Below are 25,802 nucleotides of genomic sequence, written 5' to 3' on the forward strand. Positions count from 1 at the left end.
CATCTGGGATGCCTCTGCCATCATCATCATCATCATCATCATCATAACAATAATAATTTTATTATTTGTATGCTGACTCCACATCCTTCCCCCAAACTGGAAGCGTAGGAACCAAGGTGCCATCGGCTCCAGTAACAACAACAATAATAATAATACCACCAATAATAATAATTTTATTATTTGTATACTGCCCATCTGACTGGGTTGCTCCAGCAATAATAATAATAATAATAATAGGAGCCAAGGTCCCATCGGCTCTAACAACAACAATTTTAATACGTACGTGTATGCTGCCCATCTGACTGGGTTGCCCCAGCCATCATCATCATAACAACAATAATAACAATTTTATTACAGTGGTACCTTGGGTTACATACGCTTCAGGTTACAGACTCCGCTAACCCAGAAATAGTACCTTGGGTTAAGAACTTTGCTTCAGGATGAGAACAGAAATTGTGCTCTGGCAGCACGGCGGCAGCAGGAGGCCCCATTAGCTAAAGTGGTACCTCAGGTTAAGAACAGTTTCAGGTTAAGAACGGCCCTCTGGAACAAATTAAGTACATAACCCGAGGTACCACTGTACCACTGTCCACATCCTTTGGCCTAGGAGCCAAAGTCCCATCGGCAATAATAATAATAGTAGTAGTAGTAATAATAATAATAATAATAATAATAATAATAATAATAATTTTATTACTTGTATGCTGCCCATCTGACTGTGTTACCCCAGTCATAACAACAACAACAATTTTATTACTTATATGCTGACTCCACATCCTTCCCCAAAACTGGAAGTGTAGGAGCCAAGGTCCTATCGGCTATTTATTACCTGTATGCTGCCCACTCTGGTGCGGCTCCCAACAGAATATTTTTAAAAATAGGTCAGGGGGCCAGTCCCCCCAAAGTTGATGGGCATTGCCATTCATTTTATTTTTAATAATATTTTATTAAATTTTCCAAAAAAAGAAAAATTATAATAGGACAATAGACATCAACAAAAACAAACAATCAACACACGACCAAAAAGAAAAGAAAAAAAGAATATTACAAACCTAAAAAAACATAAAAAGAAAGAAAAAAAGCTCTTTTCAGATTCATATCTTTCATAACCTTATTTTCCTGACTTCCACCTGCCTTCCTTTCTTGTATTCCACTTTGAAATTAATTTAGCAAGTTCATTCTTATTAATTTTATCCTTTAAAAATTCCTTCACATATTGTATTATATTATTCAGATTTTCATCCAGTATCTAGCCCTTCTTTCATACTCTTATTTATCTTGTTCACTAGAACCCCTTCGTTTCATTTCAATGTTCTCAACATTTAAAAATTTTACAATGTTTTTGTAGGTAATTTTTAAACTTCTTCCAGTCTTCTTCCACCCGCTCTTCTCCTTGATCTCGTATTCTGCCCGTCATTTCTGCCATTTCCATATAGTCCATTACTTGCATCTGCCATTCTTTCAAGGTGGGTAGATCTTGTGTCTTCCAGTGCTTTGCGATAAGAATTCTTGCTGCTGCTGTAGCATACATAAAGAAAATCCTATCCTTCTTTGGCACCGATTGGCCAACCATGCCCAGGAGAAAGGCCTCTGGTTTCTTCAGGAAAGTATATTTAAATACCTTTTTCATTTCATTATAAATCATCTCCCAGAAAGCCTTAATCCTTGGGCACGTCCACCAAAGGTGAAAGAATGTACCTTCAGTTTCTTTACATTTCCAGCATTTATTATCAGGCAAATGATAAATTTTTGCAAGCTTGACTGGGGTCATGTACCACCTGTACATCATTCTCATGATATTCTCTCTTAAGGCATTACATGCCGTAAATTTAATTCCAGTGGTCCATAACTGTTCCCAGTCAGCAAACAATGTTGTGTCCAACATCTTGTGCCCATTTAATCATAGCAGATTTTACTGTTTCATCCACAGTATTCCATTTCAACAGCAAGTTATACATTCTTGATAATATCTTAGCATTGGGTTCTAACAATTCTGTTTCTAATTTTGATTTTTCCACCTGGAAGCCAATCTTTTTATCTAAGTTATAGGCCTCTCTTACTTGGAAATAATGTAACCAATTTCGCACCTTATCTTTAAGTTTCTCGTAACTCTGCAATTTCAATTTATCACCCTCCTGCTCCAAAATTTCCCAATACTTTGGCCAATTGGTCTCCATATTAAGTCTTTTCATGGCCTTTGCCTCCATTGGCGATAGCCACCTTGGGGTTTTATTTTCCAATACATCTTTGTATTTAATCCAGACATTAAATGCCATTCAAACGGTGTGTGCACACTGCATCATGGGATTGATTGTTTGGGGCTGGGCTTACCTGCCCCCCCCCCCCCATATTTTATTCAAGTTGGCACCCCGAATGGAAGATATTCTTCCTAATCTCAGGCATAAAGAAGGAGGGCTTTGGGCATTCCTCAGGTAGCTTAATCAGTCATGGTTTTGTTTGTTTTTCCCACATCAACTGATGCAATGCAGTTTTTGTATGACTCGCCCAAACTCCCCTTTTCCAGAAAAAAAAAGTCCCTTCCGTGGTCAGTTAAGAAAAAATAAATAAAATGGGGATGTGGGAGGTGAGCCTCTCTTCTAGCTGCTGACTCCACATCCCTCCCCAAGACTGAGAGCGTAGGAGCCAAACTCCCATCTGTAATAATAATAATAATAATAATAATAATAATGATGATGATGTTATTACTTGTATGCTGCCCATCTGACTGGGTTGCTCCAGCTGCTCTGGGCAGCTCCCAACAGAATATTTAAAAAATAGGTCAGGGGGCTGGTCCCCCCAAAGTTGATGGGCATTCAAATGGTGTGTGCATGCTGCATCACGTGATTGATTGTGTGGGGCTGGGCTTACCTGTCCCCCATACTTTATTCAAATTGGCACCCCAACTGGAAGATATTCTTCCTAATTTCAGGCCTAAAGCAGGAGGGCTTTGGGGCCTTCATCAGGTAGCTTAATCAGTTGGGTTTGTTCAAGTCAGCGGGGTTTCTCAAACTGTAGTTCCTCTTCACCTGTTTTGGGACTACAACTCCCCATCATCCCTAGCTAGCTTATGGCCTCAAATTCTCTTTATCTTATATACTGCTTTATTACAAAAATGATGACTAGACTACGGATCCTAAACTGAATAGTTAGTTGCCCAGCCACACCCTCCAGAACCCGCTGCTCTCAACTGACTCTCAACTGCGTCGCATTCAAACTCACTTTCAAATCCGCATCCATTCATCACTCACCACCAGAATTCCACACTCTTATTTTTGCCCTCCCTCCCCCCTTAACATTCTCATAATAATTCTGATACAATTAGCTTAATAACCCTATTACATTCAATATTTTTTACACATTACTCCCTATAACCATACTGTTAGAAGCACTTGAGCTCCCCTTTCCTGTTTCCTAGGAAATGGGGGTGAGCAAACTGCAGGTTCTCCATCCCTTTTCTAAAAACCAGATGTCTTCCACCAAATGATCCTGGCAATTGTAGTTTGTTAGGGGTTCTGGGATTGTAAGTCTATGAGAGGGAAGCCACAATGGCACAAATCATTTCGGGGGAAGTCATGTGCTTTAAAGGTGCATTGGATGCTCTTTAGAACATAGCATCATAGAATTGTAGAGTTGGAAGGGACCTCAAGGGTCATCTATTCCAACCCCCTGCATTGAAGGAATCTCAACTAGATGACCCATGGCCGATGGCCATCCAAGCACTTCTTAAAAACCTCCAAGGAAGGATGGGATGTTTCAGGCCCTAAGGCCCTCTGGAGCAGGAGAAAACAAGCTTGCTCCATGTGACAGCCCTTAGGCTTTAGTTATTGAAAGGGCTGTATGGTGTGGATCTCATATCAGTGTTACGCAAGTGTAAGCAACACATTTCTCTCCCCCCTTTCTCCACACTATGCAGAATTGCAATGGTAACCAGAAGGCTGGAGTTTGGATCCCAACCAGGGCTGGCTGTGGGCAGGATCCTTGCATTGCCAGGGCTTTGACTAGATGATCCTTGGGATCCCTTCCAACCCTGCCATGCTATGATATCAAGCAGCTAAAGGAACGAAAAGATGCTTCTGAAACAGTGGCTTTTAGACAGAGCTTGCATCTTCCTTAGGATAGAGGCAGTCCAGAACAAGGGGGAAAGGCTCAGAGTTCAGGTAGGTGGAAATGCCAATTGAGTGCCCTATACTGTAGGAATGCTTCCTTCCTGTGTCCCCCACTCTCATGCGCCAGACTGGTGCTAGCATGGCTGGCCAGATGTCTGCTGGTTCCTCCATTTTCTTTGCAGGGAGGGAGCCTTTCCCCAACATATACTTTTTTCTGGCAAATCCCTGGAAAGTCATGACGACCCTCAGGTACTGGGGCAGAGGGAAGGAAAGGGTCCTTGTGAAACACATTTGGGGAGTGTGTGGCTTCCAGCAAGTGCTTTTCAGAAGCATTGTTCCCTCCAGAAGGGGAGGCTGAGCATAGCCATCGCGGCTAATTGCGTTTGATAGGTCTCCATGCAATTGTCTAGCCCTCTTTGAAAGCTATCCCATCCAAGATGCTCTTGTGGTGCATCTGATTCTCTTATGCGTCCTTGCTCCTGCAAGGAGATGACTGTTGTGAGATCCTTTGGTTAACATCTATCTGGGCTGGAAAATATTAAAGAATCAGAGGACTAGTGAGCTTCCCTTGAAGCACAACTGATCACAAGCAGACAGATCTGTTAGCATCTTGATAAAGATGCTCAAATGTCAAAGGATGCTATCATACCCTGCAAGTGTCTCAGAAAAGCTCCCAAGCCGATGGAGAAGAGAGCAGTTAAGTGGTCAGTGGGGCTCCAGGTTGCTCTTTCTGGATCCCACTACAGCCCTTCCAAGTTTCCAAAGAAATCAATGTCACAACAGTTTTTTCCTCGTACCTCCTCCCCATGATCCCTTCTCAGTCATATGCTGTGTCTGAACCAGCAGATCCCACCAAACCAAGTAATCGAGGACCCAGTCAGAAAAGGAGTGTGCGCAGTCATACCAGAAATAAGCAAAATAACTAAACAGGTATGAGAAGTCACCCCAGAACTGGCCCTACTGAACACCTTCCAAGATAACAATGCCAATTCACACTAGAAAGAGCTCATAACCCACCGACAGCATACAATTCAATATGCCTAACTTAACCCGACAACCCCCCTCACCCACGCACAAACAAATACCACTGCAGCCAGCCAAAGATGATCAACCACACCCTAGGCCACCCCAACCTCTCTCCCCACCAAGGAAACATAACAAGCGAATACTGTAGAAAGAGAACTTCCCCAAGTGATGCTGACAGAAAAACCCCAAGCATACACTGAATAAAAGAACTTGAGCTTTGCTACCCCAGTCCCTCTCTCCTGTCCTGTCCCCCCCACCGCCCCCTGAGCAGAGATTATTGTTTTTCAGGACTGAGCCATGCATTGCAAACATGTTCTGTGTTTTGCTGTGTTGTGGCTCCAGTGAAACAATCGTTTCTTTTCTGTTGGTTGGACTGCTTTGTTCCTTGACAGAAAAAAAGGTGGTTGGGATAAAAAGAGGTTTTTGTTGTTTTTTGAAGGGAGAAAAACTGCATGAAACTAGATGCAAATGCTCCTCACATTTTAAAAGTTGTGGGTGTTGTTTTAGTTCTTTTGGCAATCAATATGTAGATGTAAACAATGTATGAATTCAAAAAGTTATGTCATGTATGAAGTCAGTCTGGAAATCATACATGGGTCCTCTTAGATAGAAGCACTTTCCCTAACAATAGATGTGCAGAGGATAATTGCTGTTTTTAGCAAGGCAACAATGACACTGTGCACATGTGTAATGGCACCCTACCCTATGTAAGAAACAAGGCTGTGAATTTCCACGGGGCTGCCTACTACTTCAACTGTATTTGCACTTTTCTTTGGTGTTGGAAAATGTTTAATTGCAGCTAAGCATGTGCAGTTTAAAATATTCATTGCTCATAATGTTACAGTATGACAGTATGCAAGTAAATTAATGCATAATGTATATAATTTACAGCACAATCCTATACACATCTTCTCAGAAGCAAGTCCTATTGGGTTCAATGCAGTTTACTCCCAAGTAAGTGGGATTACAGCTGTAACATATAAAGTATTCATACAACCAATTAATAAAACATATTTTTGTGTATACTGAATATTCTTGATAATACTGTACACACTGTGAATAATACATTTCTTTGTCAGAGAATAATCCCCTAGAAAAGCCTGCTGTATGTTGCTGTTTTTAGTGTCACATTGCAGTTTTCAAAATGCCCAGCAACTCCTCCTGTTGCACTGGCATTTCAAGTATGAGTCAGAAGATTTGGATGAAAGCAGAGTTTTCCATATACAGAACTCCTTCATTGTTCACTGTGGTTTATTTCATCCCACTCATTTAAAAGCCAGTATGGGGGGGGGGGGTCATTTTGTTGTAAATATTTTCTGAAGTCATAGAAATTAATTTTAAAACATTATTGAAACTGCCTGCATCTGATGAAAGAGGGTATTTATTACCCGGCAAGGAGACATTGAGTAGCTGTTAAGTCACAGGGCTACAGTCACAGGGAATGTTTTGCTGGTGAATTATATAGCTGTCATGCATCTACCAAAGGAAAGAGCCTGGTTTGTTGGCATCCATCTGTCTTGGGACACTCATATTCCAACTTCCGTTTACCTTTTTTACCACTCACTCTCTGTGTTAAGTTGAGATAGGAATTTATAAATATATTGGGTACTGAGCATTTGAACTCCTGCACAGCTGAGTGTCCTCAATTTGTGGATTAGGTGGTTATTGGAAGAGGTGGAATTTGGATTTGTTAGGCCCTTGGAATGTTTGGGGGCAAGCCAGACCTATACAAGAGGGCCAGGGTCTACCTGAACTTAGAATAAAAAAGGTGGCAGGAACACCTTATAACACGATTACAAAGGGAACATTGACAAGAGCTGAGGAATGTCTGGTTTGGAACATAACTTCCACAGAAGAGGGTGGAAAAATTTTATGTTCATTCGGTTGGGAGGCGGGTGAAATTAGGTATTGAGAATGCTGGGGCATGTGATAGCAATTGACAGTTAAAACACATGTGCCAAAGATATTTGGCGAGAGACACCATGTATAAGGTGTTTGTTCTCGCTACAAACCTCTGTGCCAAGATGAGCAAGGTTTCTACAGCCCTGCATTATCCAGGGGGTTAACCATGTTAGTCTGTTGCAACAAAAAATTGCAAAGCTTGGTTTTGAGGTGCTCTAAAGATGTAACAAATTATTACAGCATAAACCTTTGTGAATTTCAGTCCACTAATCAAATGATAAAGTGGGCCATGGAAGTTTGGGGGCTTTCTGTGTGCTCCCTCTGGTAGAGATCCCAACAGTGGGATTTTTGCTCACTCACACATTCAGTGGACAGAATAGGGAGTCCCATACTGGCAGAGCAACAAGGGCACTGGAAGCCAATGGAGGTCAGCACTATTGAGTGTTGGGACACTTCCAGCCAATCCCCCCAAAAAACCCTCAGCCCAGTGCAAAGGAGGTTTGGACTGCAGCCTAAATAACGAAGTCATATCAAATAAACACAACAAACATAATCAGCTACATAATAATGACCCACAGACTCAAGAATCTGTCATATATTAGATCTGTTTTCCCTACAGCAAAAGGTTGTGATGCACAGGCTGTGGGGGGTTTTTTATGTATCCCAGTGAAACATGCTACTAAGAGAGACATTTTGATGTGTTCAGTGAGGCACAGAATGAGGCACTAGTGCAGGTGGTGCTAGTGATGATAAACAGTTGCACCAGAATCAAGAAAAAGACTAGGAGATTCCTATGAGAGGGGGACCTCCCCTGTAATGGACTTTGGGAACAACAGAAGATGAGGAAGATGAGTGAGTGTGACCTGTTTTTCATAAGCGCAGCCCCTTCTCATTCCACCCACTGGTGCTTGGGGCCAGAGGCGCTGTAATTCTGCCTTTCAATAAACACATGTTATGTTAATAGACATTGAAGAGAGAAAATGTGTAATAGCTAGAAATGCTTACCCTCTGAGTCATTGTGGTAGCTATTCAGATGAAGCCACTCATGCATATCTCACAATGTGTAAATTTGGTGCCTTTGTGAAACTGGTTTCTGGGTTCTTTTTCTCTTATTATCAGTGGACTCCAGGAGCTGTCTCTTGACTAGCAATGCTTATTAAAGTTCTCAGTATCATACCACCTACCTGGAGCTTTTATGTATTTGAATGTATTCATTTTTGTTTGCCAAGAAAGTATGAAATAACGCTGCAGTTTGCTTCTTTGTTGTGTTCAGTTACATTTTGTTACCCTGGGACTGACTTTCCCAATCCTGTTTTCAAGCTTTTTCAATGTCTTCTCCAGTTTTCTTTGTTTAAACAAGCCTATGACAGAAACATATTCCCTAATTGTTATCAATCATTCATAAACAAGCAGCACACATGGCATTCCCCCTTTGGCACTCTGCCTCTTTAGTGTATTTCAAAGGCATCTGTTTCCTCAAATTGTCTATTCCCTTTGTTTAGTGCAGCACTGAGTTTCTAAGACTAAATAACCCCATATGTTGATTGGAACATTTTCTTTTTCCTTTAAAGGTTTCTGCCTTTTAAAACTCTTCATCCCAAAAGCACAATTTTGGTAATAATTTCCTAGCACTTTTATTCCCAGCTTATGGGTAAATGAAATGGATTTAAGTGTGTTAGTATCTTGGACCCAAGCACTTCTTAGAAGCAAATTGCTTTGATTTAAATAGGATTGAAGTGTACACTGAGGACCAGTCCTAGTATTAGCCAAAGTGAGGCAGTCCCCTTAGGTGGCACATGCTGTGGGGTAGCATTCTCCCTAACTGGAGGACAAACTGTCCTGCATCCCCTAAACTTACCTGCTGCCCTCATGTTGTGAAGGATACTATTTCTGTTGTGAAGGATACTATTCTATTTCTAGTGTTGAAGTAAAAATAAGTTGCCAGACTACTTGGCTTCTGTATGTGGAATTGTAGTATCTTTGGTTGTGTTGAATGCTGTAATTCCAGTTGCACAACAGAGATCCGCTTATGCAATAGAACTCCACCCATCTATTCTCTGCCCTACATCTTCCTGAACACCCTCATAATCGACTCCAGAGGATTGATTGGAGGACCTTCTAGAGCAGGTTTTGGGGCATGAGTGGAGCTCTGTGTATGCTGCTTGGATACAACACATAAGTCTGTTGCCTCAGGTAGTAAAACATTGGCCAGGTCCTGTGTACCCTATATTGTGTTTGAGAATTCTAAGAGAGATGATTCCATCAGTATGGATAATGGGTAGCAATGGGACTTGAGGCTGAAGGGCAGGTAATAAATAGCAACAACAATGAGAGCCAGAGGATGGGTAAGTGGGAAGATAGGAAGGAGCTGTTTTCATCAAATTGATATAACAATTCCCTTTTGACTAATATGAGCACAAGCAACATGTCTTGCCACATAGGTTCTTCCAGAGTGTTAGCTCCTTGTGGAGGAAGAAAGAACCTCAGACAACACAGAAGACATGACTGCTCTGGTAGCTGAATTGAGAGAGGAGAAATCTGTCCTTTTATATCTCAGTCTTATAATAATATTATGAGATAATCAATTACAATTTATAAATATTGTTTTTTGGAAATAACATTTTAAATCAACCAAGGATTTTTCTGGCATGTTAAACTGCAGCATGGCATAATTACATTTCTATTCTCCTGCTTTCTTTACATTGATTCAACAAGAGTAGGCAATTACTGAGTTCACAGTGAGTGAAGGGATTCTACTAGATGCCATGAACTTTAAGATAATATTTACCAAATTGTTAAAGGTCTACTTTTTTCAACTGAAAACCAATTTTGGAGCTATTATTTGAGAATATGCTATATTTTGCAGAAATAATTCTTAAGTGCAGTGTAGTGGTATAATAATGGAAATGTATTTGCATTTTTATCATGTCATATAATGTTTGTATTTCCAAAGCTATAATAAGTATTAAGGGACATGCCACATTAGGGCTTATTTTGTCATTGTGCATGAAAAACATTGGTAGACTTACAAAACCTTGCAGAAAATTGGGCAAGGCACCCATTTCAGAATCACTCAAAGATTTATAATTTGTCATAATATTTGAACTTTGATTATTTTATAATTTGGAATGTTTTTAATATGGCTTTTATTGGATTGTGAAATTGGAAAACTTTATAAATATTATTTTTTTAAAGAGACCCACAATTTCAATATACACGTGAGAGAAGAGAGACAGCATATGCCTGTTCTATCCCCTATACATCTGGAGTAAGTTTTAGCTTGGTTACTATTTTCCCTCCTTGAAAAGTGTATCGAGCCAAAGGAGGAAGTTGTATGAGGAACACTTCCCACTTCCTGTTTCAGTTTTTTATACTCTTCAGCTTTATTTACTCTTCAAAGCTCAGATCAGCACCTGAGCTGCCAATCCTTTTCTCACTTCCCCTTTCAGCTCTATGTGCTATTCAAGGCTCACATTGGCACTTTAGTAGCTGAAGAGAAAGAACAGCTAGTGAGTGGTAGAGGGAAACCAGGGGATGGGGGAGGAAGACAGTGACTCCATGAGGCAAGGAGGCGGTTAGGAGGGAGGGGGTGTTAATGAGAGAAGGCACACATATACACACAGATCAAATCCAATGAAATGGATTCTCTTGAAATTGCATGTTTTTATGGATTCGCTCCTCCAAACCACCATCAAATCACTGGTCACATCTATTTCTATTCCCTGAACGTTTAATCTCCAGTGCTTTGTGTTATCAGGTGCCATGCAAATGTCATAAATAAATCATTGAAATCTAAAGCTGTAATGAGAGATGTGGGAGGTAAGAGTGAGGGATTACAGTGGCCCAAATTAATTTATTTCCCCCCTAATTGATTTATTTATAAGGTGCGCTTTTTAAAAATAATAATAATAGTGAAGTGGTATATAACGTATCAGAATAAAATCAGCAAAACAATTTCCCCAAACTCATCATTTAAAACATTAATACAGTGGTACCTTGGGTTAAGAATTTAATTCGTTCTGGAGGTCTGTTCTTAACCTGAAACTGTTCTTAACCTGAGGTACCACTTTAGCTAATGGGGCCTCCCGCTGCGCCGCTGTTGCACGATTTCTGTTCTCATCCTGAAGCAAAGTTCTTAACCCGAGGTACTATTTCTGGGTTAGCGGAGTCTGTAACCTGAAGCATCTGTAACCTGAAGCGTCTGTAACCCGAGGTACCACTGTATTAATTGTATGATTACTTGAGGACACAGTAGAGGCATTTGAAGTAAGACTTTTTTGCTACCCTTATTGCCATATTGTAGGTGGGATTGTGTGCTCTAACCAGAGCTTGGTTGGCTTCAGATCAAGGTTTATGCCACTGGCGCTCTCTCGCTGTGTGTGTGTGTGTGTGTGTGTCAGTCAGTCAGTCAGTCAATCAATCAATCAATCAATCAATCAATTTATATACTACCCTATATCCAGAGGTCTCAGGGCAGTTCACAGAACAAAATCAGAATATAAAACCACAAAATATATAATCAAATTAAAAACAACAATCCAATAACCCCCCCCAAAAAAACCCAACAACCCACATTTGAAAAGGACATAGGCTCTAGCCATCATCCATCCTGTTTTGTTACATGCAACTTCCTAGAATACCAGTAGGCACTGCAGATTCCACAACACCAGAGAGGGTGCTCAGAAGCGATCATGCCACATCTCCCCATTCTACAGCAGGATGAGAAACTTGACAGGATCACCTGTTCTGTCCATTGGAAAATCTCTCAAAAGCATTCAGGAATCCATCAGGATCTGTAAGTCTCCAATGGCAAATAATCTTAATAAACTCCACCCTTACAGAGGAGGATAGCTGTTGTGAGCTGAAACTTCACTGGGAAATTTACCTCTACCCTGCTTTTAAAAAGGGATATACTATTGCCCCACACATTCTTGCAATTGCGCCCATGGATTTAATACTCTGGGGCTGAAATTGCTGGTTTAGTGTATGTTCAAGAAAAGATTGTGGGGTATACCCGTTTAAACTCTGGTGCTTATGGGAAGTCTAGTGGCAGTATCCTATTTTCCCCCTGCAACTGCAACTGATATTCATATTGCCTCTGATGCTGGGGAATATACAGGCAGTATCACTAGCAGCCATTGTCCTCCATTAATTGGTCTTTGTAAGAGCCCTTTTAAAACATTGATTCTTAGTGTTAGCATCATAGACAACTTGGAAGTAAATATTTACTTTTCACATAGCATCTGTTCCTGTGTCTCTATATACAGCTTGGATCCGTAGTCCTTTGTCTGGAAGGTACAACTGGCAAGTTTGCAGCTAGTTGGGAGAAGGAAATTGTATCTGCTTTGAAAGAAATTAGATCCCGTGTTTTGTTGGTTCTGGCAGCAGTTAGCAAGTTAGATTTACACCACCAAACACCTTATTAAAGTTAATGACTGTGAGCAATAAGAGTAGATTAATTGGTTTTCATATGAATTTTGCTGTAAACTTTCAGTGTGGCATATTATCCATGCACAGTGTTTATGCACCATTTTTGAGCAATTTCACTGTAATTTCCCCTTAAATTAAATCTGCAGAAGTGGTTAGACTCTGTACAATATGAACTACCCAACAATAGATAGTACGGGTAATGCATCAAAAAACATCCTGTGTATTTTTCTGGTCTAGAGAAAATGAGTCATAGGCATAATTGGTTGAGCAGGTCAGTATCAGCTACTGAACTGAACATTTTAAACGTGGCTTTAGAGTTATTTGCTCAGAGGATATTTTGGTAAATCCTGCTGTTCCTATGAATTAGCTTATTTATTCAGAAGAATTGAGTGTGCCATATTCTGCTTTGCATATATTTCATTTAGGAATAGGGCCATTGCTGTTCAATATCCTATTTGATTCCGTTCCACTTTTCAGCCAGGAAACCTGCTTAGAAATAAAAATTGCTCCAATATGTGGAGTTGTCTGTGGCAGTCCTTTCTGATCTTTGACTGTTGATGTCAAACATTTCCAGGCTCTTATCTCCATGGCAGGGAGAAGAGGGAGCTGCAGGTGTTATTCAGGGGCCAAGACCCTTGTATGAACAGTTACTGGGTATGAATTACAGCTCCTAATGTTTCGGTTGTAGGCGCTTTTCCATTATTAACCTTTCTGTTTTGCCTGATGGAGAGTTCTGTCTCGAAAGCTTGCGTAACCCTACGCAAGACGAAAGACACCTGAATTATTTTGTTTCTATGATACTTTGTAGATAATAATTTGCAATGCACAACAGAGGGAGGATGTTCTTTGTCTGCTGAAGCAACTGTGTTGGGCTAAAGACAATGCTGGACCTGAAGTTGAGCAACCCTGAGTGCATCCAAATGTTCATAATTTGAGTGGTGAAGCCCCTGTGTGAATGCACTCAAAAAGTGCAATTTTCTCTCCAGAATCAAGAAGAAAAGTTCTATGTGATTGGGGTAGAAACCAGCTGTATACTGTTTCTGTGTACTGTGTTAGGACAGGGTGGAGAACCTTTTTCAGTCCGAAGACTGAATTCCCTTCTGGGGGGTCACATGCCAGTGGTGGGTGTAGCCAGAAGCAAAATTGGGTGGAGCAATGAATGTAATTTTTAGCTTTATGTAGTAGGCTGCTTTCTCCATGCAGTCACACAACCCCTTCTCTGTCTTCCCACCAGGCAAGTGAGAGGCATTATCAGAGTTCACAGGCACATTTTAACCAGGCGAAGCATAGCCAATAGGGGTTTGGTCTAGGGAGTATCCTGAGAGCCTGGCAGAGAAGTTTGGAGGGCCAGATTCTCCTCTCCAGAGCACTTGTGATGTACTGTACTGCACTGTTGTTGTTACTTCACTCTTCTGCCAAAGACCTTGGGATACCACATGAGAAAAGGCCAGTGTCAAAATCTAAGACTATGATATAATATGCAGTTCAAAACATTGACATTAGGACCCATGGAGGGGGGAAGTCTCGAGATTCAGAGAAATCTATATGGATATGTATTTGGCTTTGTTATAATTTATATCTGTAATCAAATAAAAACAATAAAAGGCCAGCATCAGATGTTGGTACCATCAGGCAACTGTCAAGGCCCCACGTGGAAGCAGAGGAGCCCTTGCAAACCCAGAAGTCTCTTGGTCATAATTTCTTCTCCTCCCTGCTCTCTCTGTTCAACTTGCCTTTGGAAGCACTGACAAGAATAAGTAGTAATAGCATCAGGGCCAGCCCAAGACATTTTGCAGGAACAATGGGGGAATCAAGTCAACCTTGCCTGATGGTTGAAGTCAAAGGCTGTTTTGGGTGGGCGCACCCTGAATCACACTGAGCAGGGGCAGAGCCCAGGAGACCCCAGAGGGCAGCCCCGGGCATTTCCTCTCTATGGATGAGAGGAGACCAGCAGTGCCTCCTATTCACCAAGAGGCCACTGTAGAGGCGGCATGTGGGGGGGCTGCCAAGGAGGCAGATCTGGCCTCCAAGGAGCACGCTGTAACCATTATTGCGGCAGCGAGCAATGCTTTCCTTGGGGGCCAAATCTGCCCCTGTGGATCTTGCCACCCAAGACAGTCACCTCACCTTGCCTCATGGGTGGGCTGGCTCTGAGTAGCATTCTCCACTTGCTCTGCTCTCCCACTTTGGAATGTGGTACAGGTTTAGGTAAAGGTAAAGGTACCCCTGCCCGTACGGGCCAGTCTTGCCAGACTCTGGGGTTGTGCACCCATCTCACTCAAGAGGCCAGGGGCCAGCGCTGTCTGGAGACACTTCCGGGTCACGTGGCCAGCGTGACATCGCTGCTCTGGCGAGCCAGAGCCGCACACGGAAACGCCGTTTACCTTCCCGCTGGTAAGCGGTCCCTATTTATCTACTTGCACCCGGAGGTGCTTTCGAACTGCTAGGTTGGCAGGCGCTGGGACCGAGCAGCGGGAGCGCACCCCGCCGCAGGGATTCGAACCGCCGACCTTTCGATCGGCAAGTCCTAGGCGCTGAGGCTTTAACCCACAGCGCCACCTGCGTCCCGGTACAGGTTTAGCTTAAAGGTAAAAGCCAGGAAAAAGGCAGCCATGGCACTGGTGAGGAGAAAGTAAGTCCAGTCAGGAAGGGGACCCCACCAAGGGCATCTTGCTCATATAGGGAAGTTTTTAATGTTTGATGCTTTACTGTGGTTTTCTAATTTGTTGGAAGCAGCCCAGAGTGGCTGGGGCAACCTGGTCAGATCAGTGGCATATAAATTATTATTATTATTATTATTATTATTATTATTATTATTATTATTATTATTATTATTATTTCCTTCCCCTCTGTCCCAAAAACAAGTTGATACAATGTGACTTAAGGTCACCTTTGTGACCAAATCTTTATATTCCAGACTGGTCTCCACACATCTCGGTGTGTTTTTTAATGTAATTTAAAGTGGTACCTCAGGTTACATGTGCTTCAGGTTACAGACTCCGCTAACCCAGAAATATTACCTCGGGTTAAGAACTTTGCTTCAGGATGAGAACAGAAATCGTGCTCCGGCAGCACGGCGGCAACGGGAGGCCCCATTAGCTAAAGTGGTGCTTCAGGTTAAGAACAGTTTCAGGTTAAGAACGGACCTCCAGAACGAATTAAGTTCTTAACCCGAGGTACCACTGTATTTAAAAACCTCAAAACAAATTAGGAACCAAAAAACATCACTTTCAATAAACTTGTAAGCAGCATTTCAATCAATGAAAGGCAGAGGACCTGCCTCTAGCACTTAGGGAGGGGAGGTCAAGCCCAGTGACTTTAAAGCATTAGATTCACTATCTAGCAAAAGCATTGAGAAGACAGAGAAACTCTGTTTATTCCACATCAGTTTTAAAAATATGGCAAGCCCTCTTCTTTATTTTTTTAAAGGATAGCTATATTCACTCTTGGGTTCAAACCCCTGCTCAGCCATGAAGCTTACTGGGCATCTTAGTGTTTTTCAATCTAACCTGCCTTACAGGGTTGCTGTGAAACTAATATGGTATAATTCCCCATATGCTGACTTGAATTCCATGGTAAAATTGTGGTGCTTACTGCGGTTGGCACTCCAATAGGCTTTGAACATGGAAAGGCTCCATCCAAGTTAACAGTCATGTTAGCTTCCATCAGAACAGGATGAAACATGATAAAATGACTTTATATTTAAATCTAAGCCTGAAATCCTGAAACCATTTGCTGAAAGAAATACCATTGAGATCATTTAATTGTGTATTTGTTTCAGTGCAACTGCTGGTGACTTAAGTCTTGTGGGCTTGTGGTTAGGTTAGCTAAATACTGGAGAAAATGTGTGTCTGCCCTCTTCCCCTAAACATTCCAACATTGTTAAAGAAGATGAGACTTAATTAGTTTTGTCCTCAAATTTCTATGATTCATACTGTGGAATTTCAGCTATTTGTCTGAGACAGAATTCTTTTGAAAATAATGAGCTCAGAAAATTGCAAATGGTTTTTAGAAACAAGCATCTCAGTTTGCAGCTTGAGATATTCGCACATTATTAAGAAGCTGACTTAGTTGATCTTTTGGGGGGGAAAACTTTTCTGATGCAGTTTGGCTATCCACATCATAAATCACCTTTAAAGTACATTTATAAGCTCAGTTCTGTTTTATCTTCACATTTGAAAGACATCAAGAACCAAATCTCTCCTAAATTACCTGCAAAGCATATCCAGAGAAACTAAGAAGAGCAGTGAATGCTTTCTAATGTGCAATGCAATAGAAATATTACCATACTTTTCCATGTATAAGACATGGGGTTTTTTACTCTAAAATTATGTTCAAAAACTTGCCTCGTCTTATACAAGGATAGTGAATGGAGTGGACGGGTGATTGGCTGCAGTTGCAAGCAGGAGCTTGTCAATGATTGGTGGCTGCTAGAAGGGCTGCTTTGGATTGGCTGCCGCTTATCTTAATTGGGCTAGTGATTGCAGCAAACACTGCTGTTGATTGGCTGTCGCTGCCACGATTGGTGGCTGCTGTTTTGGAAACGTGCGCAATTGCCAGTGACAGCTTTTCTCAGTTGGGTAAGAATTTTTTTGCTGAGGAAGGGTCTGTATGCGATTGGCTGTTGCTGTGGCAAGTGGGCAATTGTCTGCTGCAGGCGATTGTCAGTGTCACTGCTGCGTGTGAGCGATTTTTGGCAATTCCCCCCCCAAAAAAACTGTAAAACTCTGGCCAGTCCTCTCAAAAAAGCTCAACAACTCTGAGCCATCTCCCCCCCCCCCGCCCCCGCCATTTTCTTAAATTTGAGTCCCCCAAAACAGGGGGCATCTTATAGTTGGGGGAGTCTTATAGATGGGAAAGTATAGTAATTGATCCCAGAAAATGCCATTATCAAAGACAAAGGCTGGGAGTATGAACAACCATAGCATAGGTACAGATTTTGCTTGTAGCACCAAAGCTGTGGGGTGAGTGGTTATTCTGTTGCTTGTAATGAGTCCTAGTTCTTTGGAAATAGCAAAGGACCTCAAGCAAAAACACTGCCAAGCATTACCATATTTTTTGCTCTATAAGACTTCACGTTTTCCCTCCTAAAAAGTAAGGGGAAATGTGTGTACATCTTATGGAGCGAATGCAGGCTGCGCAGTTATCCCAAAAGCCAAAACAGCAAGTGGGATTGCTGCTTTCACTGCGCAGGGATCCCTCTTGCTGTTCTGGCTTCTGAGATTCAGATTTTTTTTTTCTTGTTTTCCGCCTCCCAAAACTAAGTGCGTCTTGTGGCCTGGTGCGTCTTATAGAGTGAAAAATATGGTAACTTTAAAGTAAGCATGCTAAGGATTGCATCTTTATTTTAATTTCTAATTTTTCTGCTGCTTCTTTGGCAATCACTTGCAGCTGACTAAGATTATCTTCTATAAACATGGTTTTAACAATGAGTCCGTAAGTGACTGTGGAGGCCAATTCTGGATCCACATGTTCTTCCACAGTGGGGACATTGGTTTCTGGGCAGGAGTTGATCACAGTGTGGATTTGTCAAGCGTTCCTTCCTCTTAGCACATTTCTCCCTTGTGTCCTGAGTTCGAACTTCTTCAAAGTCCATGCCACCTTTGTTAAAAACTGTTCTGCAACTGGAGCGCTCGCAGGCCAGTGCTTCCCAGTTGTCAGTGTTTATACTACCTTTTTAAAAAATTGCCTTGAGATAGTCTTTAAACTTCCTTTGTTGACCACCAGCATTACGCTTTCCAACTTAAAGTTGAGAATAGAGTAGTTGCTTTGGAAGACGATAATCAGGCATCCACACAACGTAAGTCCAATAACGTTGATGTTGAAGAATCATTTCTTCAACACTGGTGATCTTTGCTTCTTCCAGTACACTGGTATTAGTTTGCCTGTCTTCCCAAGTGATGTGTAAAAATTTTTGGAGACACCGTTGATGGACTCTTTCAAGGAGTTGGAGATGGTGTTTATAAGTGGTCCATGTTTCATAAGTATACAGTAAGGTTGGTAATACAATAGCTTTCTAAACAAGCATTTTGGTTTCCCTGCAAATGTCCCGGTCCACAAACGCTCTGCATAATGTCTGTGTGAAACATATTTTTTTTCTTTTTAGAAAACATAGGTCTCTGTGCAGTGGGGGTCGGGCTACTTTTTAGGGGGCTATTGGGTCCCCCTTAGTGCAACCTATAAAAATAAAAATGGGAGTTGTCATGTACATGAATTTGAAAGCAAGATAAGAATGATGTAAATAAATAAAAATGTAATCTTTCTTAGTTATCATCTTGTTCTGGAATTGAACTCATCCTCATCTTGTCGCTGCAAATCCAGATTGTCACATTGCACTTGTAACAGATTAATCTACCCTGCCTAAAATCTTACTGACTAGCAACTTTTGTCAAGTGGTACATGATTCCCCACCCCACCCCCTTTAGTACTTCTAACAGGTCTTCGAAAAATGTTGCCGTTTGAAGATACGGAATATAGTAGTAAAGTGCAATATGTTCTGCCATTTAATAAGGAATAGAAACATATTTTGATTGCCCCTCAATATAGAATTAATAAAATAAAGGAAGATACAATTTATTTTGAATAATACTACAATCCCATCTGCAAGTTTCCGCTTCTGGTGAATAATGATATTATTAAAAAGAAAAACTGAAACAAAATTAAACTTTTCAAAAGCCTAGGGTTTGTTTATGTCAAATCAGTATTTGTTAAGGGACCTGATTTTATTCACTAGAAGGGAAATTGCCACACATGAAATTTATTTGTCTCGAATCTAGCTTTTCAGTCTCTTAAGGGGAACATCTGTGAAACATACGGGATAAGACTTGCTAAAAGATTGTGGGAACATGGACGTATGCTTCCTGTTGCAGAAAATTATTTATTGATTTAAATGCTTGTGCAACAGTTGGCAGGTGATCAAAAAATGTTACAACCTGATGTGTTGACAGCATGTGAAACGCAAAGTCCATCTTCCACTGACATCTGCCATACTGGCCAAAGGCTCCCCACTCCCCCCAGTGCCTCCTCCTCCTCCTCGTCCTCCTACCTTGCGGTGTTGCATGTGTTTGTGGTTTCAGTTTGACAGGATCTATTCCAAATACTGCACTGAATTCAACAGTTTGCAATGGAAGCGTTTTGTGGGAATAAAAATAGCCATCTCTGGCCACTTTCCCTCGTGTAGTTTTTTCCCATGCCTTTCTGTTTACTTAACTTTCAACCCAATGTTGCAGTTAATCAGCTATGCTGAGAGAAATCCTTCTGATTTCATTACATTTTTGTTGCCATTTACCCCCCCCCCCCCAGCTTAATGTTAGTTCCCATAACCTTTAAGTGCCAGAATTAGTCAAACATCAGAACAGAAGAATTCCCAGTGCACTAGTGGAAGTTGGGGAAATGTGCTCAGCTAAGGCTTAAAACAAACAACGGGATGATTTCAACAGCCAGTGTAATTTGTTTTTTTCTGGGACAGGGTGGGTGCTGGTAGAAATGACAGCTGGTGGACTTACAGAAGTACACTTTAAGATTTATATACTAGCTCAAACCACAATAAAACATACTGGGTCAAATTCTTAAAACTACATATAGATCGACACTGTGTATGTGTTCTTGTGCAAAATTTATATATAAATATATTTCCCCTTAGAGCAGCTCATCAGTTCTCAGGGGAACTGCATTTTCATTTGCATTCCCAGCATTCTCAGTGGTCTTGCTACATCTGCATTTGTAATTTTGCCATTTTTCACGTTGAGCAAGAAAAAAATGGCTTGGATCACTTTTCATGATATAAATAAACCGGCAGCCGAGTAGACCATAACATATCCAAGAAAAACATTTCCTCTTCCAACCTGTCCTCTTCCTTGCATGCCATGTGCTATTCTTCCCTTCCCCACCGCAAGTCATTGCCTGCCCACTCCTTAGTCACAAACATTTAACTACAGTTCCCACTTTGTCTTATTTCCCCCCCTCCACCTTTTCTCTGTTAGTTAATTGTCAGCTCATGCTTCAAGATTAAACTTCCTGCTAAGATGCATCCATTCTTCAAACCCAGCCTTTCCCAGCTAAGTGCTCTAAAGATGTTTGTGTGGATTACTACCACCATTAGTAATCCACTGGACATGCTGGCTGAAGCTAGTGGGAATTGTAGTTCAAAACATCAGAAAGACACTAGATTGGGGGAGGTTGCTTATCTCCATTACTTGGGTGTGTTTCAATTAAGGTATTTAATTAAGTTGAATTTAATTACGTTTTATTGAGAAGGTATGACAAGACTCCCTGTGCTTTCTTTTGAAGAACGGATTCTTTAACAACCCAGTTTTTCCAGTTGCTGAGGTATGATTTTGCAATGGTCCAAAATGCAGAAATATTTCTAAAAATCATCAGTGTTCAATGCAGGAGGTTTATATATTTGTATACTTTGTGGAGGGGATGCGGGTGGCGCTGTGGGTTAAACCACGGAGCCTAGGACTTGCCAGTCAGAAGGTTGGCGGTTTGAATCCCCGCGATGGGGTGAGCTCCTGTTGCTTGGTCCCTGCTCCTGCCAACCTAGCAGTTCGAAAGCACATCAAAGTCCAAGTAGATAAATAGGTACCGCTCCAGTGGGAAGGTAAACGGTGTTTCTGTGCGCTGCTCTGGTTCACCAGAAGTGGCTTAGTCATGCTGGCCACATGACCCGGAAGCTGTACACCGGCTCCCTCAGCCAATAAAGCAAGATGAGCGCCACAACCCCAGAGTCGGTCACAACTGGACCTAATGTTCAGGGATCCCCTTTACCTATACTTTGTGAAGAGCAAAACATTTATAGTGATAAAGTATAGCAGTGTGTAATATACATGGCATTAAATATGAAGAAATCAAAGTCAAAAAGCACATGATGGGAAAAGTCCCATTATAACAGACCCTCCAACTGTCCCTATTTTCCAGGGACAGTCTTGGATTTACAGAAGCCATCCCAGTTTCTGATTTGATCCAAGAATGTCCCACTTTTCCTTAGGACATCCCTATTTTCATCAGAAAAATGTTGGAGGGTATGGAGTTATCTGATGCCCAAGGCATCTGAAGACCCCCAAGCAATCTGAAGGCAGTTTAAAATGTTTAATTTTTAAAATGTTTTTATATGTTGGAAGCCACCCAGAGTGACTGGGCGGGGTATAAATAGTAATATAGTAGTAGTAGTAATAATAATAATAATATTTATACCCTGCCTATCTGGGCGAAGTATTATTGAATAGGATGTCCCTATTTTCATCAGAGAAATGTTGGAGGGTATGTTATAACAATAATCTAGCTTAGTAGTTAGAACACTGCATCAAGTGTGATTAACTTGATGCTTGTTCCCTCTTTCAAGCTGCGGAGAAATTACCTGAGGGCCAAGTAAGACCAACCATTGGTTCATCTATCTCAGACCCATCAACACTGATTGATACCATTTTTCCAGGGTTTCAGGCCAGGTTCTTTCCCAGCCCAACTTGGAAATACCAGAAATTGAATCTGAGACCTTCTGTGTGCAGCTTGTGCTCTACGGCTGAGCTATGGTTCGCCCCATAAATACCATTGGAAATTCAATTATTTTATCTGCATGTCGTTAAGTTTATACCGTCACAAGGCAAATTAAGTACACCACATAATAAAACTAGTGTTGAGCATTTTGACACAAAGCTTCTGAGAATCCGTGGGTGGTTTGCCAGAAGATATGAGTAATGTATTTTGTAAAAGTTATAAGCTTAATGCCCTTTCATCATATAATTCCTAGTGAACTAATTTGCAACCAGGTGTAGCCTGCTTCTGGCATTGCTTCCAAAGTACTTGGTTAGATTTTTGCAGTCTTTTCCAGGTGCCTTATCATCCATAATAGATTATTGTTCTTCTGCAATGAGAGGAGGATGTGCAGTACAATCCTCTGTATGTTTACTCAGAAGTAAATTCCACTGTCTTCAGGGGGGCTTCCTTCCCACTAAATGTGTCTAGGAATGAAGCCTTAATGTGCTAGTAGCTTTTTGCCTCTAAGGATTCTAGAATGATATTCTAAATTCAATTCTTTACTGTATCTCCTTGTGACACACACAGCTTGTAAGATCCTCATGGTCATTAAGTCCAAACCTTCATACACAACTCCTTCTCAATCTATGGTAATTCCTTTATTTTTTATGTTATTCCTGTCCTGGAAAAGAAAGTTGAGTTCCCTTGTTCTCTTGCAATCACAGAGACATTCATTTCAGAATTCTACACTGAATAAGGATTTCAGTACTTGGCCATGTATCATTTCACCCTTGGACATGATGTTCTGTACCAGAACTTTCATGCTAGTTCACTTGTGCAATGAAAACTGCTTTATCGTAATCATGTGGTTACCCAGCTCGTGTTGTGCAATGAGCTGTAAGAAGTATTTTTACGACTATACGGTGGTAATAAAAGCCATATTTTAAACTTAGGGCTCCACTAATTTTACTGGCATTCATCTGGTAGTACTTCTTTTCTTTTCATTTTTTCCCCATTTCCAAATGCATTTTCATACACCTCCCCCCCCCATACTTTCCAACATAACCCCTGCGTTAAGTGGGGGGACATTGTTCTAGGCACCAGGATTTTTAAGAATCCAGGTATCCTGAGAATCTCATAATTCTCAGCAATCCTGACAGCCACCATTGTTGCTGCAGAAACTAATGAAGGCCAGAGCAGAAGTCTTTTCCACCAGAAATGTACCTAGCACCGCTAAGTGTTAAAGGGCAAGGAGCCAAACTAACTGAACTGAAACTGAAATTTAGAAAGGGTTTGCCTTGTGATTAACCTAGAAATTTCAAACTAAAACTCTGTTAAACTCACTTCTAAACTCTGGGTTCATCATTTACTGTTTTCTATTATGTTTTCAAGTTGGGCTTGTGGTCTTTTGAATCATCGCACTATATTTACATATACGTAGATGTGTGCTTCTCTATTCCACTGAATTTCCTGTTTGACTATTGTACCTTTGAGGACTGGGGGATGAGTGCACGAACTTACTCCACTGAAATACATTGGATATGACGTGATATGTGGATATATCAAAAGTTTTGTACATGGCAATACAATGTGAAATAGCCCTTGGTGCTAACTTTGATGGGATGTTAACAAATAAAAATGGGAGGGTCCATTCACGTGTGGTTTTCGAAAGACACTGAAATAGGCAGGTAATGACAGAGAGACAGAATGGTATTAATAGATTTTTCAAAGGGAGCCAGTGTGGCGTAATCGTTAAGAGTGTTGCACTCGGACCTTATAGTTGCTTGCGCCTGATGGGAGCCCAGCATCCTCAGGAAAACCCTAGCTTCCCCACCCCTAAGATAAAAGGAGATCCAAAACTTTCAGCAACCACTTCTAACACATTCAGGACTTAGTTTATGAAACACTGGAACTTATAAACCCTAGAAAGTGCAGTTCAAGGGATATCCGGTGCACAGGTAGTAGGGATTGATAGTATAAGTCACTATGTGGGTATACCCGTAGCACATTAACTTGATCACATGAAAAAGCATCAGTCTGTCAGTCACCACAGATCATGCCTATTTTTACATAACAGATGAAACCAAGGGGAAAGATGGCAGGTTTCTTATAGATTTGTTTTCCATTATCATCATGTCAGATGAATTCGAAAATTCTTTTTGTTACAATAGGACATGTCAGCGTTCTCTTAAGATGAAAGTGTACTTGAGGACCAGGGGAGAATCTACGGTATATTATTTAAGAAACAGAAAATCATCTAAGGAGAGGAAAATAAGGGTTCGGAAGACTGCAGTGGCTCTTAAAAGCCAGACTATCCCTGACTATTAAACAAAGTAACTAGAACATGAATTCTAATAAGCTCTGAAGAATGTGGCCCACGATACTGCAATTCATTTTGATGTCAAGTTCCTGTTGAAACAGGTTTGCAACAGACTGTATGATAAAGACCACAAGTCGTTCTTGAGTGAATTAAATCCTTTGGATGTAGAAAACAAACCTCTCTTACAACAAAATGGATTACTAGCATCTATATTTGGTAAGTGAAACAAAAATATTAACTGAGTTTTATTGGAGGCAGGAATAGATGTCTAAATGCAAAAGTGGGGTTAAAATACATACAAAGAAAAACATCATACTATATAGATAAGATGTCTTCTATAAGTAAGCCACTAACAGCTACTGGAGACTGCAAAAAAAAAAAAATGTTCTTTGCAAAAAAAAAAAATCTATTACAAGAAATACCCAATTGATAACTGTGCTTGGCAGGTGAGGGCTTCCTACAGATACCAGGAGATCTTTTCCACACAGTGAAGGAATTGGCTCTTTAGTTTTGTGGTACCCACCCTTTGAAATTCCCTGCCATCTCTGTTGTTGTTTTGGTGCCTACTCAAGACCTACCTCTTTCAACAAGCCTTTTAAGTTGAGATTTTTCCAAGTCTACATCTGTATTGCAATTGTTTCTAAGATGTTTTCATTGTTTGATGTTTCCTACGCCAGGGTTCTTTAGAACGGTGGGATACAAATTTAATAAAACATAAATAAAAATAAAACAAGTAAAACTATGATGACTAAAATATTTGCCTGCTAAAGGCTTCAGGTTTCAGCTTCTCATTTTCTTGGACTACAAGAGCATCTCTAAACCTCTTAGGTTGGAGAACATAGTTTGTTTCTTGTCGCACCCATTCTGTCAGACAGTTTTAGCACAATTCAAAGTGTTGGTCTGACCGAGGTATACTGGCCTCGGCCCAGTATACCTAAAGGAGCTTCTCTACCCCCATCATTCAGCCCAGACACTGAGGTCCAGCTCTGAGGACCTTCTGGCAGTTCCTTCACTGCGAGAAGTGAAGTTACAAGGATCCAGGCAGAGGGTCTTCTTGGTGGTTGTGCCTACCCTGTGGAACACCTTCCCATCAGATGTCAAGGAAATAACTATCTGACTTTTAGAAGAGATCTGAAGGCAGCCCTGTTTAGGGAGGTTTTTAATGTTTGATATTTTATCGTGTTGTTAATATTCTGTTGGAAGCCACCCAGAGTGGCTGGGAAAATCCAGCCAGATGGGTGCAATATAAATAATATTTTGTTGTTGTTATTGTTAACCAGTCCCTGTAGGAAAACCAGTATTATTCCACCGTCTCCCCATTTCTGTGTGTCAGAAATGGCATTTAATTTTCAAAGACTTTAAAAGCAGCTTCCCAAGCAGCATAGGGGAGGATAGGGCTTTGCCAGGGGCAGGGAGGGAGAGAAACACCCCTCTCTTATAACTAATACATACACCAAGACACCTATAACTAAGATAATGGAGATGGTTCTCAGGACTGTGGTGGGTATTTACATGTTAATGGAAATGGACCGACGACATACCAG

General features: G+C 41.1%; 1 long non-coding RNA gene across 3 annotated transcripts in view; it reads left to right on the forward strand.

The window, feature by feature from the left end:
• Positions 1 to 25,802, forward strand: part of LOC310826826 — a 38,189-nt gene that overhangs the window by 566 nt on the left and 11,821 nt on the right. The window contains exons 2-3 of one of the 3 annotated variants that reach the window (XR_014555998.1): positions 11,670 to 11,829; positions 12,302 to 12,978. This is a non-coding gene — a long non-coding RNA (uncharacterized lncRNA). Of the gene's footprint in view, positions 1 to 11,669; positions 11,830 to 12,301; positions 12,979 to 25,802 lie in introns of those variants that run through there. The other 2 variants (XR_014555996.1, XR_014555997.1) reach the window with 2 other exon arrangements.

This window comes from Podarcis gaigeae (assembly GCF_964106915.1).
Source record: "Podarcis gaigeae genome assembly, chromosome: 11".
NCBI lineage: Eukaryota > Metazoa > Chordata > Lepidosauria > Squamata > Lacertidae > Podarcis > Podarcis gaigeae.